This window comes from Rhinopithecus bieti, unplaced genomic scaffold (genome assembly GCF_001698545.2).
Source record: "Rhinopithecus bieti isolate Rb0 unplaced genomic scaffold, ASM169854v2 scaffold_4541, whole genome shotgun sequence".
Lineage (NCBI taxonomy): Eukaryota > Metazoa > Chordata > Mammalia > Primates > Cercopithecidae > Rhinopithecus > Rhinopithecus bieti.
The window spans coordinates 731,001-751,790 of NW_016804414.1; the positions used below are offsets into that span (position 1 = coordinate 731,001).

The window sequence follows — 20,790 nt, forward strand, 5'->3', positions numbered from 1 at the left end:
CCAAAGTGCTGGGATTACAGGTGTGAGCCTCTGCGCCTGGCCTCAAAATATGCTACTTTGGCATGAGGATTATTTTGAGCTGAAGATAATTGAGAAACATTGGATACCAATTCAAAAATGCTGTCTGGCTGGGGGCGGTGGCTCACGCCTGTAATTCCAGCACTTTGGGAGGCTGAGGTTGGCGGATCACCTGAGGTCAGGAGTTTGAGACCAGCCTGGCCAACGTGGTGAAACCCTGTCTCTACTAAAAATACCAAAACTAGCTGGGTGTGGTGGCAGGCGCCTGTAATCCCAGCTACTCGGGAGGCTGAGGCAGGAGAATCGCTTGAACCCAGGAGGTGGAGGTTGCAGTGTGTCAAGATTGTGCCATTGCACTCTATCTAGTCTGGGGGACAAGAGTGAGACTTCATCTCAAACAAAACAAAACAAACAAACAAAAAAGAACTCTCTGCCTCTCCTCCCATTTGCTTAAAAACAGGCTGTCTCTTAATCACCAAAGACAACACTAGACTTGTAGCCCAGAAATGGCACCAGGAGGAATCTGCACAGCAAACCTTGCTTAAACAACTCATTTCTTCCATTAGTTTCCCTCTTACATGTACTTTCCCACAGTTTGCTGCCCCTAAAAACCTAAACCCATTTTTAAAATCTTGTCACTTCTCTGTAAGTTTATTGTTCTTTGTTGAGATGGTATGTAAGCCTAAGTTCTAATCACCCTTCAGTTACTCATCACTGAGTTTCTCCACATGTATGCATGCTGCACATGTTAATAAACTCTGTTTTTCTCTTGTTCATCTGTTTTCTGTTGGTTTAATTTCCAGGGCCACATTCAGATAACCTAGGAGGGTAAAAGAAAAGTGCCCCATCCCTAAACATTCAAACATTCTAATGTTTTCAACTTCAATGGTTAATTAAAAATAACTTCTTAGGGCCAGGTGCGGTGGCTCATGCCTGTAATCCCAGCACTTTGGGAGGCCGAGGGGGGTGGATCATGAGGTCAGGAGATCGAGACCATCCTGGCTAACCCAGTGAAACCCCGTCTCTACTAAAAATACAAAAAATTAGCCGGGCGTGGTGGTGGGCACCTGTAGTCCCAGGTACTCGGGAGGCTGAGGTGGGAGAATGGCGTGAACCTGGGAGGCGGAGCTTGCATGAGCAGAGATCGCACCACTGCACTCCAGCCTGGGCGACAGTGTGAGACTCCGTCTCCAAAAACAACTCCTTAAACTCTTCTCTGCAGATGAATGCCAGCTAATAAATGTAGAAACAAATGAAAGATTTTGAAAAATCACCATTTTGCAGTTAGAATATCAACCACATTGTAATAATTGATTTAAGCAAGGTTTATCAAAGGATACAAAACTATTGGGTGGAATGTTTACTGGGAGCAAGGATATCTGCATGGTGCCAAGATAGCACCCCAAGGATCACTTGCTAATTGCAAGGGTAAAAGATAGACCTTTATAAAATAGAAATCTGGTTGGATTACCAAATAATCCAATGTAATGTGACTAATGACAAGACAACCTGGGATTATGTGCTGTATGGTACCATGCACTATAACATATATGACATGTTCTTGCTCAAGATGCTTAACTGTAACCTAATCAATTATTTGACTAATTTCTGGAGAAAATAGAAAATCTGGGGATATAAGAATAAGAAAAAAAAATGAGGAAACAAATAAACACAAATCTAGAATGTGAGCAGTTTCATAAGACAACTGTCTTGCCGAACTCTCCAAAAAGTCCGTGTAACACACATACACCCAAAAGAGATGGAGGAAATGTTAAAATAGACTAAAGGAAAATAATAACCAAATGCAATGCATGCACCTTGACTGCATCCTGATTTGAAATGCCCGCTCTAAAAGAGCTTTCAGAGACAACTGGGGAAATCTGAATGTGGATTAGATATTAGGAATTATTAAGTTTCTTTTGGTAAATTTTTTACTTATAGAAAAGATATTTTGGTTATATAGAAGAATTTATTAGGATATGAAGGTGTAAACGCGAGGGGTGAACTGTTACGATATTTGTAATTTACTTTTAGATTATTTGGCAAAATATGTGTGTATCTTTAGAAAGCATGTACATCAAAAAAGTCACAATTAAAGGGAATACAGGTGTTCTTCGCACTTTTCTTTCAACTTTTCTCCATGTTAGAACACTTTCTTACCCCCACTGTTGTGTCCTAGTGGGAGTCCTGCCATCTCTTGCCTGCACAACTGAAACAGCCTTGTGAACTGATATGCTTCCCTCCAACCCATTCTCCTTGTAGTGGCAAGGGTTATCTTATTAAAGAATAAATTGTTTCACTCACTCTCTTGCAAATGTCTCTTAAGTAGATTTTCACTACAGTTTGAATAGAATCCAAATGTCTTACCATGTTTACCATGCTCTTTAGGGAACTGCCTGGCTCCACCCTGCTTTGCTCCCCAAACTCTTCACGTGGCTACTTCCCCTGGGCTCACCACGCCTTAGGAGTCATGGCCGCCCAGACCCGGGCTTCTGCACCATAGTGTCTCCGCACCTGCTCTGTGCTTGACCAGCCATGCCGCCCCAGTTCTCACAGGGCCAACTCCTTATCCTTGAGGTCACTTACCTACCCAGAAGGAAGACTTCAGCTTACTACTCAATGCTCTTCTCCATTTTTGACTCCTAGTTTCTGCTAGAATTTCTAGGTATTTTATTTCTTTGCTTGCTTGACTTTGTCATTCCCACTGCATGTGAGCCCCCTGATGACAGGCCTGGTGCTTCCTGGGATGTCACTGAGCCTTTGACACCCAAAGCAGAATCTGACGTAGTGAGTACCCAGTGAATGGTTTTGAATGCAAGGATAGGTAAATGAATATCTTTAATCCTAGGCATTTATGTTTTAGGCAGCTTCGCTGATCATTTAGAGTTTTGGTAAATTTTCTTTGAAATTTTAAGCCCTGGAAACGACTTTGGAGAACAGACAAGTCAATTTTCCAGAGAAGCCACCAGAGGGAGCACTGAGACCATTTTTGCAAGAAAAAATAATCCCCAGTATTATTAATTATTCAAGTCAGTTGGATCTTTTATATAACTTCACCAGGTTTTACTCAGAAATGGCAATTTTTCTCATGACTATGTAATCACATCTTGTATATTAAAATAAAAATTACAAATTAAAGTTAAACCCACAAAATTTGAAATATTGATAGTTATAGATTCACTCTTAAACCAGAATTAAGAATTAATAAACCACAATTAAGGTAATTTCGACCAGAAACAATTTCAATAATTGTATTAGTCTTCTGTATTGTTAAGATTTTGATGATATGTTTGCACACAATTGTTAGGAAATTTAAATTTAAATTCTATGCTTATGTATACATGATGAAGATATCAGGATTTTAATTTCACGATAGGTTTATTTGTATGTTATTTTTATATTATCCCAAACATTTGAATTTCTCCAAATACAATCAATTTAAGCATAACATACTTTTTCTTTTCTTTTCTTTTTTTGAGACAGTCTCACCCTGTCGCCCAGGCTGGAGTGCAGTGGAACATCTCAGCTCACTGCCACCTCCGCCTCCCAGGTTCAAGCGATTCTCCCGCCTCAGTCTTCCAAGTAGCTGGGATTACAGGCACCTGCCACCATGCCCGGCTAATTTTTTGTATTTTTAGTAGAGACGGGGTTTCACCATATTGGCCAGGCTGGTCTCAGACTCCCAACCTCAGGTGATCCACCCGACTCGGCCTCCCAAAATGCTGGGATTACGGGCGTAATTTGAGATATGACAAATTTTACGTTTGTTGACATTAGTGCAACCATGATGATGTAACTGTTTTTAGTTTAATTCTTACAGAGGAAACTCTTTGGGAAAAAATAACAATAACAACCCTATAAGGTTTGTTATATTAATAACTCTTTTGTCCTGAAAAGTGCAACATGTTTCTTGTGTATTCTTTGTATGTGTGTGATACAGCAAAACAAATGTCTATTAATGCATTAAACAAGATCTAGTGGTGGGTCCAATCATTTACTACAGTTTTGAGGTAGTAATAATAATAAACCTTGCTTTGGGAATTCTGCAATGCCTGTACTGAGTTACAAACATTCCTGTCATCATTCTTGGTGACAAAGTCTTAGGTACTCTTAATTCTACTGTAGTTTGTTGCCATGTTCATAATAGAAATGCAAAATTTTAGTTATAGATTAGAGAACCTTTTTTTTTTTCTTCAATCCAAGTTCACAGATTGCTGAATTCTTTCTTTTCTCTTCTTTATGTCTCTTTTTACTAACTCTTAGGTTCAGGGTACATGTGCAAATTTGTTATATAGGTAAATTGTATGTCACAGGAGGTTGTTTTACAGATTATTTCATTCCCCAGGTATTAAGCATAGTTCTTGAAAGGTAGTTTTTCAGTCCTTACCCTCCTCCCTCCATCCACCTTCATGTAGGTCCCGGGGTCTGTTGTTCTTGTGTGTTCGTAGCCACTGCTCTTTTGGCTCAGTTTAGCTCACAGTGCTGACAGTGCTTCTATTTGGGAAGAGTATCTGTGGGCACCTTAGATTTGATGCCAATTTTAAATCTTCTATTCAAATATGTAAGCTAGTAACCAAACTAAAGTCTAGCATTGACTTACTGATAGCAAAGGAAAATTTCCCTTTCAAAGAAAACGAGTTTGGAACGCCCCCATAAGCCAAGCTGAGAATCAAGAGACTCTTGTCAAAGAATATTGTAAGTAAATGCACAGTAATAAGAAATCTGAGCTTTGGATTTTCCTAAAATATTTCTGATGGGAGAGGAAATTCTTGGCAAGATGGATGTGAGAAGTTTTCCAGGACTCAAACATTTTCACATTTATCACGCAGAAAATGACTTTGATTGTCTGTATATGTTGACATTATCCACTCTATTAATCAGAACATTCTGGCAGGCCAGAAAATGGGTCTCTTAGGGAATGTGACATAAAACAAAAGCAGATTTAGTTAGCATTAATAACAATAATTCTTTGTAAACTATATATATATATATATATATGTATACCATGTATATTTAGTAATCTGCTGTCACTTTTTCCTGTACTGTGACTTAGTCATAGCTTTGGCATTTGTCATAATAACAGCCAAATATTTGGTCCAAAGTTACAAATGAAAATGTGCACAAATCTTTTTAAATAGAAGCAAATATGCCAGAACTGATTTGTATTACAAGTAGTTGAAAAAAATGGAGATTTTTGACTATACATATTCAACAGTTTATACTATATTTTTTGAAAAATTTAAGACTTTGACTAGACATGTTTATCTTTACCTGCTTATATCTGTGTATCTATCCATCCATAGACAGTAGTTTATACTCTAGTATTTTTTTTAATTAGACTTTGGCTAAAACAGCATATGCCTAATACCTAAAGAATTCTATAATAATATGTTTTCTATGATTCTGAAGATACTTCAGATTTTCTAATGTCTCCAGTGTTAGAATTTTGCATATCTACCATTCCTTTTTTTAGTTACACTAGCCTGCAAGTTAATAAAATATAGTTGCTAAAATATCTGATAAACAAGTTTTAAATACACGTCAATGTAAAAAGTCATGCTCTAAATACTAAAAGACTGTACTTTTCCCTGCTTACTTTTGTTATTGTTTCCAAAAGGCGAAAAGGACATTGTTTTTGTAATGGTTTAGTACAGCATATGAACATTTCTGTCCAAAAGAAATTTATTTTAAAGGCATGAAACCAGGCCACAGCCACCCTTGATGACACAAAGTTCTGAGAGGCAAATCATGAGCATCAATTTCAGATCATTTCTCCGAGCAGGAGGGCATTTCAGCTAAGAAAGAACAGCAGAAAAATCATGTACACTCAGCATGCTGATTTACCCAGGACAGAATAGGTCTTGTCTAGAAAGGAGCTAGATTAGAAGTCCAATTTTTTGTTTGACATAAAGGAGAATTAACAAATAGTGCTCACAAAGAAAATGACTGAAAATGCTTGTACTGAACCACGTTGAAGTATCTAAAGAAGTATGATATACAGTCACCCAGGTTCATAGTATTACACATCTAGATATATCCACCATGAAAATGTTTGGCGATGTACGGGCAAAATGTTCAAATGGCCTTTTTTTTAAAGCTTCTATGTGGATTTTTTTTTTTTTTCTGAAATACGGGTGGTCCCAATTAGTTTTATTGAAATAAATCTTTAAAGAAAAGATAAAGCATTTAAAAGACAAGTCAAAATGCATCAAGAACCATATATCCAACACAAACTTTATCCTCAAATGAGTTATGTTTGCCTCGCACTAATAACTTTTATTTCACTCAAATTAGGGCGATAATCTTCCATACATAAGTATCTTCCCTGCCCAATTCAAAGAAAATAATCCAAAACAATCAGTAAAGAAAAATATAAGAATTAACAGACCCTTTAAATTTGTTTTAAATATTTTGAATATTTAAAAAGTGTTTAAAGTTTGCAGTTCCTAGTAGGAAAACATTATCTGAATGAATACCCTAATGGCAAACCACTGTAAAATGCTTCAGCTGAATTTGGGGGAGAGGGGTAGGGATTATCTTCAAAGCACCCCAACTCTCTTGATGAGAAGGTGAGAGGTACACTGGTTTGTATTATTGCGACATCCATAAGGTGATCTAGGTTGCTTTTCCTTCAGCAAGTGTTTTATTTATCAGAAGGGCATTACTTGACCCAAATTTGTCTGACAATTTACTGATGAGAGTCATAACCTTTGGGTTGCTCTGGTATTTTGATATATTTGCTGGGTTCTGAGCCATATCCTGGAAGGCCACCATAACTTCCGGATCCTGCATGGCTGCAGGAACCTCTGGATCACTAAGAATTTCATTGAGTCCAGGCATTCCGGCCATTCCAGGCATGGCCCCTCCAATTCCAGGCATTCTTCCGGGAAAATTACCAGGCATTCCCTCAGGAAAGTCACCTGGAAAAGAGCCATACTGAGCTCCTGACTGTCGTCTGGCTTCTTCCTCCCTCTGGGCTCTCTCATGCTCTTCTCGAACCTTTTTAACTCGTTCTGTTCTTTCTTTGATCTCTCGCTCTTCACGTTTTCGCTCACACTTTCTCCGATGTTCTGCAATTTTCTGTGCCCTAGGTTGAACTTCTTTCAGCATTGCACTAGCATCTTCAGCATAATCCAATTTACAGGCAAGGGCAAGATCATGGGCTGCTTCTTCCCAGTGGCCTAGAAGTCTGTGTACTTTCCCTCGCCACTTGTAAGGCTGAGCTGAATCAGGATTTATCTCAATGGCTCTGTCACAGTCTCAGATAGCAGCATTTAGCTTCTGTAATTTGACGAAGACACTGGCCCTCTTGGCATACAAAATGGCCAAGCGAGGATTCAGCTTGATGGCATCTGTGAATAAGTCAATGGCTTTCTGGAGTTCACCATCATTTAGGGCTTCAATAGCAGCCACTTTTTAATCATTTGCCTGATCCATCATCTCCTGCGTTATTTCTGCATTTTCATCTCCCATTTCTTGAGGAGAATTAGGGTCTGGTTCAATCACACCTTCTTTATCAATTTCTAGATCACTTTCTTCACTTGATGGTTCGTCTGCCTTTAAGTCTTCCTCCACCTTCTTACTATCAGGTTTTTCTTCCTTGGTATTTTCTTCTGATTTAACTTTCTGAGTAGCAGGTGGTACTTTACTCCCCATGCTCTCCACCCACTCTCTCAGGAAGCGCATTTCCTCGGTGTGCAGAATGCTCGGATCTTGCTTACACAATTTCACAAAGGCCCGAAGCTCGTTCACTTTGCGGGGGTCCATGGTAAGGAGGTGGTGGGCGAAGCTGGGGGACTACAGCCCTGTTTCAGGCCCAGGCGGTGGCTCCGCATGAGCGCGCAGAAGTATTTGGATATTTTAATACTGGAAGAGGGCTCTAAGAAATGAAAATAGCTGAATATCTGCATCCCTTAATTAACCTATTATTCATTCATTCATTCATTCACTCAACAAACACATGTTTGAGGTCTTACTATGTGCTACATCTGAACTGTGTATTGAAGGCACAACAGTGAGCAAGGCATGCAGTCTCTGACCTCATGAGCCATAGACAGAGTTCATATTCATTAACTGAACATTTCCTCTATGTCTCTGTGCTGTGCTGACCACTGGTACTGCAGAAATATAGGAAAAGGTTCCTACTTTCAGAGAGCTCATGGTCTAATGGCGGAGATGAACACATTCACTACAGGTGAGGCGTCTTGGCATGAAATACACATGAGGTGTTATGGGAATGCAGTAAGAAATAGATTTATGATAGTGTTTCTTCTCTAATAGCTGCTAAAGATGGTTTACTCAGTCATAAAGAAGTCACCTTGTAGTCCTAAGCTGGGTGTTTTTTTATTGATCTATTAGTTTACAGACCATATTGGCCATTTCATTTATCTTGAAAATGAGAGTTTATCACTGAGATCCCGTGGGGCTTTATATTAATTGAGTATTTAAAGAAAATTTTAAAATAAGAAACCAAATAGAGAAGTAAATGATTAGGTGTCATGTTGTGGCTTTTGACTTATAAACCTGAATTCGAGGTAAAAAAGCCAGGTTTCCTACTCTGCAGCCCATCAATTCCCGGTAGATGGCTCCAGGTGGCTGGAGTCAGGGCTTCCATGAAGTGCTAAGACCTTAAAGCTGTGGCCTTCGCTCTCTGTCCCCTTTCCTCTCCTTTGTAGCAGTCTTTGTCTATTCAAGGGCAAAAATGTGAATCATTTGAGGTGTAAACTGCACAAATGTAGAGCAATTTTAGAAATCCAGTATAATTTAACAGATACAGGGCTTTCTGTTGTCTGAGTTTCCAGAAGTCTGCCTTCCTCTTTAGTTTTGCTGAAATGTTGTCTCAGGTTGCCTGAGTCTTAAGAAAACGGATCCTGATCCCTCCGTTTCATGTGAAAGGGGCAAACCCCTGTTCAGGCCTCACTTCCTGCCAAGCAATCTTTTGACATCACAGGTCACCACCTGGCTGCCTCTGACTTATTTTCTCTGTCTCTGGCACTGCTCCTCTCTCTTATCTCATTCTTCTCATTTATTGTACATACTTCTTCATGCTACATTCAGATCATCATAGATAAGCATTTTCAAAACCCTGTTACTATCTCAGGTACCCATAAAATGATTCTTGTTTAAAGACTGAAAGGGGCTCTGTGATCACACACAACTGAATGCAGACAGAACCAGTCACTATATTTGCCAATTTCATTAAGTGGGGGGAAAATAAAAAAACATAGGCTTGGCAATTGGGGAGCTTCATTTAGACAAGTCAATTGAATGCTCTACTTCCTAACTGGGTGCTTTGATCTTGGATAAACGCATACATTAGAAATTAATTATCCTAAAATGTTAAGTTTGCTTTTAAGAAATATTTTATGAAATGTTTCTGGTTATTTATGGGATATAATCTAAAGGCTTTATCTTGTCATTCAAAGTTCATCAAAGTTGAGCCCCAGTTAAATTTTTAATTTTTTTTTATTGAAGTGAAACTCACATAAACACTTTTAAATGAACAATTTAGTGATATTTAGTACATTCACAAAGTTTGGCCACCACCACTTCTATCTAGTTTCAAACATTCTTATTACCCGTAAATAAACCCTGTACCCATAGGCAGTCACTCCCCGTTCCCCTTTCCCCCAGCCGCTGGCAACCACCAATCTGCTTTCTGTCTGTAAAGATTTGCCTGTTCAGAATATTTCATATAAATAGATTCACACAACATGTGACCTGCTGTGGCTAATTGCTTTGACTTAGCATAATGTTTTCGAGGTTCATTCATAGTGTGGTGTGAGAGGAAAACCTTTTTCCTTACCAATTTAGGTTCAGTGGCTGGGGTATGCTAATTTAGCTGACAATGGACAGATTAACAGGAGAAAAGATAAAGTTTATTCATATGTAGAACACAAAAGAAGTGGCTCCTGAACTGCTAAAGATAGAGGTTTATATGGCAGCTTTCATAGGGGAAGAGGAGAGGAAAGAAGGGGCTTCTATGGGCAGATCCAATGGTTTCCTTATGAAAGACAAATGAATTTTTAGGGGAACAAATAGAAGATAAGAAAATTTGTGATGATTTTGTTTATGTAGGTACAAGTGGTCTTCATCTTTTCTGGGCTGTAAAACTCCCTGGAGAGGGATTTTGTGGCAGCCTCACTCCTAGAAGTTTCTGCTTCTAGTAGGGTAAGGCAAGCTCCAAAAAGCTTCTTTCCACATCTGTTGAACCTCAAATACCTTCAGTTTAAAACAATCTTCATACCAACTCTGGGGGCCGAGTGTGTCCCCACAGTGGCATGTATAGCACTTTGCTGCTTTCTACAGTTGAAAAACATTACATTCACCTATTCATGGTTGATGGACATTTATTTTCTACATTTGGCTATTACAAATAATGCTACTATGAACATTCATGTACAAGTTTCTGTGTAGGCTTTTCTCATTTCTCTTGAGTGGAAGTGATTAGGTCATAGAGTAACTCAATTTTTAACCTTTTGAAGAACTGCCAGACTATCTTCCAAAAGGGCCACACCATTTTACATTCACATCCTAACCAGACTTGTTATTATCTTTTTTTTTTTTATAATTATAGTCCTTCTAGTGGGTATCAAGTGTTATCACACTGTGGTTTTGATTTGCATTTCCTTAGTGACTAATAGTGTTGAGCATCCTTCCATGTGCTTTTTGGCCGTTTGTATATCTTTTCTGGAGAAATGTCTGTTCAAGTTCTTTATCCATTTTTTAATTGGCTTGTCTTTTTAAAATTGTTTTTAGAGTTTTAAAAAAATGTATTCTGGTTTCTAGACCCTTATTAAACATGATCTGCAAGTACTTTTTCTCATTCTGTAGGTTGTCTTTTCACTTTCTTGACAATGTCTTTTAACACACCAAAATTTTTAAGTTTGATAAAGTCCAGTCTGTTTTTTCTTTTGTTGCTCATGCTTTTGTGCTAATTTTAAATTTTAAATTCAAAGACAAGATGAAGAGCTAGAAAAGCATCTTTTGGCTCAGTGTTATTTGAATGCCTTCAAAAAACTTATAGGGAAGTAGAATGATGAGTTCTGCTTCGCTTTACTGTCTCTTCACTATATTTACTAGTTTGAAGAATAAATAAGAGGATTTTTTTTTTTCTGAAAGGACAAAACTTTCTGAGAACTCACCCCTTATTGGAAACACCATTTTATTTCAAGAAGCAAATATCTATCCTAAGGAATAAAGTACAGATTGCTCTGTTTACCATCAAAGGACTGTTTTCTGGAATTCTGCATATTACATATTTTCTTAGAAAATACTATGAATGTTTTCCCATACCAAATAACAAAATCCTAATTCTAACATACATATAAAAAAGGTCTTGTGGAGAATATTAGTATTTATTGGCCAAGTGTCAATATTAGCCAGGTGTGAAGTATGCAGGAGCTCTTTGATATGAATTACACCTTTACTTCTCTGTAGTAGTTAATTTTATGTCAGTTTGACTGGGTTAAGGCACACCCAGATAGCTGGTAAAGCATTCTTGCTGGGTGTGTCTGTGAGGGTGTTTCTGGAAGAGACTGGCATTTGACTGGGTGGGCTGCGGAAAGAGGACCTGCCATCACCAGTGTGGGATGGGCACCATCCAATCTGTTGAGGACCCAAGTAGATCAGAAAAGTCTCTTTTTCAGAGCCGAGTCATCCCTATCTTCTTCTGCACTTGTACATCGGAGCTCCAGGTTCTTGGGCCTTTGGACTCTGGGAATTAACACTGTTGGCCTTTTGTGTTCTCAGGCCTTCAGACTTAAACTGTGAGTCACACTCTCAGCTGCTTTGGTGCTCAGGCCTTCAGACTCAGACTGAATGACACCCCTGGCTCTCCTGGGCCTCTAGCTTGCAGAGGGCAAATCATGGGACTTCTCAGCTTCCATAATTGCATGAGCCAATTCCCATCATAAATCCCCTCTTCTATGTCTATGTGTGTCCTACTGATTTTGTTTCTCTGGAGAACCCTGACTAATACATTCTCTAACACTTCAGAAATAGACTGTATTATCTATATTATTATGACACTCTAGGGCTAAGGGAAATATTATAAAATTGGCCTTAAGTCATTCAATTTGTACTTCATAAATGTAACACGAGCTAGACAATTTCAGTTTATAGCCTGATGACAACAGATGCAACATTCCAAAGTGATACCACTTTTTTGAAAGTGAATGATCCTATCTTTCCCCTGCCTATAACCTTTCAGTAGATTCCCATCATTTTTAGACTGAAGTATAAGGCTTACAAGGCCTTTCCAATTCTTTGCCTTCCTCCCCACCTCATTTTTTTCAGCCCTCCCTCTTCTTTCCCTTTCCCACCTGATGGCTTTATCTGGCATCCCTAACATTTAGCCTGTTGCTCCTACAGCCAATAGCCGAAAGGCTTCATGATGTGTTCTTTACCAAATGTATTATCTACAGTAAGGAGAAATCTAGAGAGCAGGATTTTGGTTAGAATTATATAAAACCCTCAGATATCCCATCTAGAGTTGACTTTTTGAGATGTGTGGGATGTGTCATTCCTCCAGCCTACATATTGATGTCAGCAAATTGAGAAATGATCCCCCAGCCCCCATGATCCTGGCGACCTCATGTGTCCCCTGATTGCCAGCTGCCATAGGCAGGAGTAAAGGGTCAGAGAGCTGTGTGATCTTGGCAGCTCCTTTCTCCTGCCACCCTTCTTCCTAATACCCATGATGTCAGCACTTCAATCTGCCTAGGAGAACATCAGACATTGTAGTACAAGACCCCTTGTTTGTGTTTCTGTCAGTTGTCCAAAGAATCCCCAGACTCCTAGATCACCACTGAAGACTTGAACTCTTGGCCATATAGTCTGATGATGCCAGTGGCCATGATGTCTGTTACTTGAGTTTTGCTCTGGCCGTGGTTCTTCTAGTTTTATGCACCTTGGCTTCAAAGTTCTTCTGAAGCTAACCTCACAGTCAGATACCTGGATAAGTGATCAACAGCAGTGTTACCTGAAGTCTTTACGTATTTTATCTGCACTATCATCTTTTTCCATAAGTGTGGGATGAGGCCTGACTACTAATTCAATCTCACTAGCACCATCCATTTCTGAATCAATGGCAAATGTTGCATTGTCAAGATCAAGCTCAAGCCCAGAATCAGCAGATGTTTTAGTCCATTTGTGACTATGGCCTGTTTCCTTATTTTTCTGTGTGGATGCATCACTACAGTGCAAACCATCAGCATTCTCTTCTGCTCTGCTACCATTTTCAGTCTGTTGTTTCTTGCCTCACTGTAATCTGCTCCTGACTGGTACCTTCAGTCCTTCTTCAGAGTTGAGACTGAGTGCTCACTGATTACTGTGCTTGTGGATGCTGGCTAATACTCTCTCTCCAAGAACTTCATACTCATCACGACTTGGGTAAATTTTACTGATGAGTGCATCAAACATTTTAGACTAAAGTATAAGGCTTACGAGGCCTTCCCAATTATTTGCCTACCACCCCACCTCATTTTTGATAACCCTAGCTCTTTTTCTCTTTCTCACCCTATTGCATTTTCTGGCATCCTTAACATTGAGCCCATTGCTACCACCACCAAGAGCTGAAAGATCCCCTTAGTGATCTTTTGGAAACTAGATTTTTTTTTTTGACAGGTGGGGTGTCTTTTGCTGTCATTTCTAAGGACTGTGATGATGCAGTCTGCACAAAAATGATGTAAACACTCCTTTGTGGTCATGGTGTCTTTCAACACGTCTAAACAAATTAGGCCCATTATTTCATCGTGTGGACTTTGAGGTGAAGCCACAATTTCTAAGCCATCTGTTACTGCCTCTTCAGGTGTTTGTTGTAATTCATATAAACTGAACTCCCATGTTTTGGCTAATGGTTGAGATCCATTTGTTTGCACAGCCTGAGACATTGCAGCTCCTGCCCCCAGCCCAATTTTCTTTTTGACCTAGACTGGCAGGACTATTCAAATATTTTCCCCTTAATTTATGATTTTCTTTTGGAAGGGATTCCATTTTCAGTACTTTTTCTTTTCTCTTAAAAATATGTCTAAGTTTGGCGAGGCACAATGGCTCATGCCTGTAATCCTAGTACTTTGGGAGGCCGAGACAGCCAGATCAGTTGAGGTTAAGATTTCGAGACTAGCCTGAACAACATGGTGAAATCCTGTATTTATTGAAAATACAAAAATTAGCCTGGCCTGGTGACACACACCTATAAACCCAGCTACTTGGGAGGTTGAGGCATGAGAATCTCTTGACCCTGAGAGGTGGAGGTTACAGTGAGTTGAGATCATACCACTGCACTCCAGTCTGGGCAACAGAGTGAGACTCCATTTCAGAAAAACTAAATAAATTAATTTAAATATATATATATATACACACACATACACACACACATATATATATATATATTCTTTTCCACAAAGTTTGGTTCCATTTAAAGTACACTTCTGGCCCAGAAATTTTTCATAGTTCTGTATCCTTATGTAAAGATTCAGTTGGTCATTGTTTCCCCTTTCCCCCTCAAAAGGTCTTTAGACCTACAGAATATTACATAATATGTATTCTGACTTTTTTTCCCTAGAGTCTTCTATATTTTCTTTTCTATATAAAGTGCAGTATCTTCATGAAGACTAAGGGTCAAATTTACTATGCTTAAAGACAATTCTCATAGGATTATTCCTTCCATGGTATTTTCTTCCATAATTTTCTTATTTTAGAAACAAGTGTTTATTGAGTTAGTGTCCATTGTAATGCCATGTTGTTACTTTTTTCCATTCTTTTCCCTTGTAATTTTGGAATTTCTGGTCCTGGAAAGAGAATCAAACAAAATCTTAATGTTAATCTATGAGAAATTTGTTCATTGACAGATTTTGCTGAAGAAAGAAAAATTAAATTGGTTGTGAAATGTAGTCGTCAAGTATATTTGAGAGTGCTTTTGGCCAGGCATGGTGGCTCAAGCCTGTAATCCCAGCACTTTGGAAGGCCAAGGTGGGCAGATCATCTGAGGTCAGGAGTTCGAGACCAGCCTGGCCAACACGGTGAAACCCCGTCTCTACTAAAATACAAAAAATTAGCTGGGTGTGGTGGCGCATGCCCATAATCCCAGCTACTTGGGAGGCTGAGGCAGGATAACCTCTTGAACCTGGGAGGTGGAGGTTACAGTGAGCCAAGATCACACCACAGCACTCCAGCCTGGGTAACAGAGTGAGACTCCATCTCAAAAAAAAAAAAAAAAAAAAAAGAGTGCTTTTTTTTGGTGTTCACTATCACTTCAGGTCCTTTATTATATATGTTTGATTTTTGATTTTTTTCCTATTAAAATACCGGATATATGGAGACATTTGACACATTAGCCTTGATGAAAAGTATAAGATATGTTTAAAGCGGCCAGGCGTAGTGGCTCATGCTTATAATCCCAGCACTTTGGGAGGCCGAGGTGGGCGGATCACAAACCCAGGAGATCTAGACCATCCTGACTAACACAGTGAAACCCTGTCTCTACAAAATTACAAAAAATTAGCCAGGCGTGGTGGCAGGGCGCCTGTGGTCCCAGCTACTTGGGAGGCTGAGGCAGGAGAATGGCATGAACCTGGGAGGTAGAGCTTGCAGTGAGCCAAGATCGCACCACTGCACTCCAGCTTGGGTGACAGAGCAAGACACCATCTCAAAAACAAAAAAAAGAAAAAAAGAAAAAAAAAGATATATTTAAAGCTTCCCTACTTTTTTTTTTTTTAATTGGTAGCCACATAAGTTTCAAGAATAATATGGCAGCCAGGTGCAGTAGCTCAGGCCTGTAATCCCAGCACTTTGGGAGGCAGAGGCTGGAGGATCACCTGAGCTCAGGAGTTTGAGACCAACGTGGCCAGTGTGGTGAAATCCCATCTCTACTAAAAATAAAAAAACCCACAAAACCCAGGTGTGGTGGCAGGTGCCTGTAGTCCCAGCTACTTGGGACCTGGCTGAGGCAGAAGAATCGGTTGAACCCAGGAGGCGGAGGTTGCAGTGAGCAGGGATGGTGCCACTGCACTCCAGCCTGGCCTCAGAGGGGACTCCATCTCAAAAAATAAATAAATAAAATAAAGAATAATTACATAGAATGAACAACAGAAAAGAAAATCCAGTTTGCTTCCATTAGAAAAGTGTGTTTAGCATTTTGAGTTGCCACATCAGCTTATAAATTTGGTGTGCTCTGCTAATTACACGTTGTGGAAGCAGATGAATGAAGCTTGAGCCCTGCTTTGATATGTAGTGAAAGATTATTCTGTAGAAGAATGTCAGCTAGTAGGGTAAAGTCATTCTACTCTTAATTTGTATACTGAGGGACAACGTTGGGTGTTTGGGAGCCAGAAGGCTTTATGCTGACAGGTTAGAAATAAGATTGACTTGTGTGTTATTTTTCATCTCTCTCCTGACTCTAGGTATGTTTCCAAGTTTATATTATTGCACTATTTACAAACATATATTTTCATTGAAAAATTAATCCCAAAGGATTTTTGATAGATAGACCTCCAGTACCATGACAACTGAAGTCTGTCTAGTTATTGTACATATTTATCAGTCAGTTTCAACAGATTGGGGCTAGCTTGGTGTTCTAAATGTATTTAAAATCTGTTTCTACAGGGTTTGTTTTTTTTATCTGTGCTATGAAATTTGAAAACCACTAAAAATGAAGGGAACTTTTTTTTTTTGAGACAAAGTCTCATTCTGTTGCCCAGGCTGGAGTGTAGTGGTGCAATCTTGGCTCAATGCAACCTCTGCCTCTTGGGTTCAAGTGATTCTTGTGCCTCACTCTGCTGAATAGCTAGGATTACAGGCATGTGCCACCATGCCCAGCTAATTTTGTATAAAATCAAGGGAAATATTCAATTCCTTTTCTGATGTAATGTAAGTTGTATAGATTACTAATGCATGTCCCCGGTTTTGTGATAAAACTTCTTAGGTTTTATTGATAACATTTTAGATTCATGGTTGTGTTAAACAAGTTAAATAATTAGATTCCCATTGTGAATATTAATTGAAATTTTGTCTTTAGGCAGAGAGTTATTTATGAATACAAGCTTTGTGCCTAGAGAATGTATGTGTTTTTATCTGTTAGTATGGGAGGATATAAACCACATCATTAGTGAAAAAAAAAAAAAGAGTTGGACTCTTTTCCCTCTCTCTTATCCTTCCTGACCTCCTGAAAATCCTCTCTTGCAGCCTCTGGAGCTCATGGTACATCACCAGTAAATTCCTTAGGGACCTCCTCTGACCCTCTTCTTTCTTGCTGTGACCAAAATCATGATCTTATCTGAGTATACTGCCTCCCTTGTAGCTCTATCAATTGGCATCTATTTACATTTCATTAAGCTCTGTAACACTAGGCCTGGGGGTAGAGTACCTGCTCACCTTGCTCACTGCCACATCCATACTAGTGTCCCGTCCTCCTTCTGAAAAAGCCCAAGCTTTGCAGCCTATGCCATTAGTCTATATTACTCACTAGCCCTCCTTAGCACAGACATCTCCAGGCCCTGTCCTGCTCTCCACGTTAATGGAAGATGTTAGCACCTGCCCTGCTGCTCTGTCCAACACTCCTGTTATAATTCTAGATCTTTCAGTATCCACACAGATAATCCTTCCAATATTTGGCTTCCTTTTTCCTTGTCTGCCTCTTCTCCATTGACCTTGTGCCAAGACCAGCTCAGTCATGGAGACCCTAACTCAGCCGCGCTAGAGAAATTAAAGACACACACACAGAAATATAGAGTGTGCAGTGGGAAATCAGGGGTCTCGCATCCTTCAGAGCTGAGATCCTCCAACAGGGATTTACCCACATATTTACTGACAGCAAGCCAGTCATAAGATTTACTACAAGTATTCCTTATGGGAAATAAAGGGATGGGCTGAAATAAAGGGATGGGCTCTAGCTAGTTATCTGCAGCAGGAACATGTCCTTAAGGTACAGATCACTCATGCTATTGTTTGTGGTTTAAGAACGCCTTAAGCGGTTTTCCACCCTGGGTGAGCCACGTGTTCCTTGCCCTCATTCCAATAAAGTGAAAACCTTCCAGTGTGGGCATGAAGGCCATCACGAGCATGTCACAGTGCTGTAGAGATTTTGTTTATGGCCAGTTTTGGGGCCAGATTATGGGCAGATTTTGGGGCCTGTTCCCAACGTGTCCCCCTTCTTTGTTTTGCAAAGCAATAAAAGCAAAGGCAGCTTTGTCATGATGAGATACTTCTCACAGGAGTCAGGATCCACATCTGCAGTGGCAATGGTGATCACTGCTGTCATAGCTACCATTAAATTACTTACTATGACTGGTTGTCTTGCTTTCCTCAGGTCCCAGGTTTTCTTCTACCATCTGTGACAGCTTCTTGATCTGTCCCCAGGTGGATGGCTGTGTTCGATGGGTGTTGCTTGTGACAGTTGGGGTCCTCCTCAGAGTCAGTCTCAACATGGCTGCAACTGGGGGGTCCTCAGGATCTTCCTGGAATCTCTTCTTCAGCATCTGTTTCATGGTAAGGTTTCAGGTGTCTTGATGGTATCCAAATTGGCTGTTGATTTTGGCCTGGAGAAACACAAGCATAACCTCTATCCCAAGTTATTATTTTACCTATTTCCCAACTTTTTGTTATCAGATCTCTCCACCAAATCAGTTGTTCTGCTTCTGTCTTTGCAGCTGGTTTCTGTAGATGCTGTTCAGCTGCTGATAGCATCTGGCCTTTGAGCAGGCTCAAAAAATTTAAAGTTAATAATGCTAGATTCAGTTGCATATGTGGTATTCCATAGTCCCTGTTTTCCCCCCTCTGCTTTTGCAACTGCTGTTTCAGGGAGAGATTCATTCTTTCCACTATGACTTGTCCTTGAGGATTATATGGGATACCAGTAATGTGTTTAATATTCCATATAAAGAAAAATGTAGCAGAGCATGGCCAGTATGCCCTGGGGTGTTATCTGTTTTAATAGAAGCTGGAACGCCCATCACCACAAAACACTGTAAAAAGTGACATTTAACATAGGCAGAAGACTCTCCTGATTGGCATGTAGCCCAGACAAAGTGAGAAAAGGTGTCCACACATACATGTACATAAGCTAGTCTCCCAAACAAGGAAACATGTGTGACATCCATTTGCCAAAGAAATTTAGGTTCCAGTCCTTGAGGATTAACTCCTCCTGTAAAAGATGAGGAATGTACCATTTGGCAAGCTGGGCATCGCTGGATAATAGCTTTAGCTTCTTTCCAGGTAATGCTGTATCTGCATTTGAGACCAGAGGCATTAACATGAGTTAAATTGTGAAAGTGTCTAGCATTAGATATTGCGTTAGCAACTAGGTGATCAGCCATTTGATTCCCTTCAGTCAAAGGTCCTGGAAGAGGTGTATGAGCCCTAATGTGAGTGACATAAAAAGGGTGCATTCTACCCCAATTGCTGTTTGCAATTTGGTAAATAAAGTCATCATCTGTATGAAATCCTAACTGAGCATTTTCAATTAACTCTGTGGAATGAACCACATATGGAGAATCAGAGATCACACTAATAGGCATATAAAAGCAGTCAATACCTCAATTACAGCTACAAGCTCCACTTTTTGAGCTGAAGTATAGGGTGTCTGGAAAACTTTCCTTTTTGATCCAGAAAAAGAAGCTTTACCATTACTAGACCCATCTGTAAAAACATTTTCAGCACCTTCAATTGATTTAAATTTAATTATTCTAGGGAGGATTCAGTTAGTTAATTTCAAAAATGGAAACAGTTTCATTTTGGGAAAATGATTATTGAGAATTGTTCAGTAACCAAGTCCTCTAAAGCCTCCAGTTTCTCTTTACTCAGTGGCCATTGTTCTATCCAAATTGGCTTATCTGTTAACTATTTTAGAGGTATAGGTTCTGGAATTTTAACAATGTCCGCCATCAAAAATGATGTCCCAAACCTTGGTGGGAACTTTGTCTTTCCGCTTGAAGCAGTTCCTTCAAACCTTGCAAATTTTTTCCTAGTCCCATACCAGGAACATACCCCATTTCATGCATCACATGTGGACTTTGAGGGTTGTATAATTGTTCAGCAATTGGAACTTGTGCTCCTGATCATTGTAATAAATCTCTTCCCCATAAGTTTATAGGTACAGAAGTTATAATTGGTTGAATAGTCCCAAGTTGTCCATCAGGCCCTTCACAATGCAAAATATAACTACTTTGATATACTTCAGGGACTTTACCAGCTCCAACTATGTTAAATTGAGTGGGATGAATTGGCCACACGGATGGCCAGGGCTGTAGAGAAATGATTGAAATGTCCGCTACAGTATCTACCAAACCTTTAAATTTCTTTCCCTGAATAGTTATTTCTCAGGTTGGATGTTTATCAGTAATTTGATTTACCCAATAAGCTGCTTTGCCTCATTTATTTGTGCTTCCAAATCCTCCTGTTCATTTAATTTCACTTTTCCCCATTTCCACATACAGCACAATTAGGAGTGTGCTATATGCTCTCCTGGCTCTGCTTTCCAGGGAACAGAAGTAGATATAACAATTTGAATTTCCCCATTGTAACCTGAATCAGTGACTCCTGTTTGTACTTACATTTAAATTAGACCTTCATAGAAGTAATCCTATCGTCCCCACTGGTAAGGGTCCACAGACCCCTGTTGGGAATTTTTGCGGGGGTTCCCCGGGCAGAAGGCTCACAGCTTTTGTGCAGCATAAACACCCCTCATGGCATTTCCCAAATTTAAAAGGAAAAGGCTCAAATGTAGCTGCAATATTTCCCTGTTAATCGGGTGGGTGTATTCTAACATGGAACTGC

General features: G+C 39.6%; 2 pseudogenes; both read right to left on the reverse strand.

Annotated features, from left to right (window-relative positions):
• Positions 1-6,633: 6,633 nt before the first annotated feature.
• On the reverse strand, positions 6,634-7,785 carry LOC108526919 (hsc70-interacting protein pseudogene; annotated as a pseudogene).
• Positions 7,786-12,920: 5,135 nt separating this feature from the next.
• LOC108526920 (E3 ubiquitin-protein ligase RING2 pseudogene) lies at positions 12,921-13,910 on the reverse strand (annotated as a pseudogene).
• Between the last annotated feature and the right edge of the window lie 6,880 nt (positions 13,911-20,790).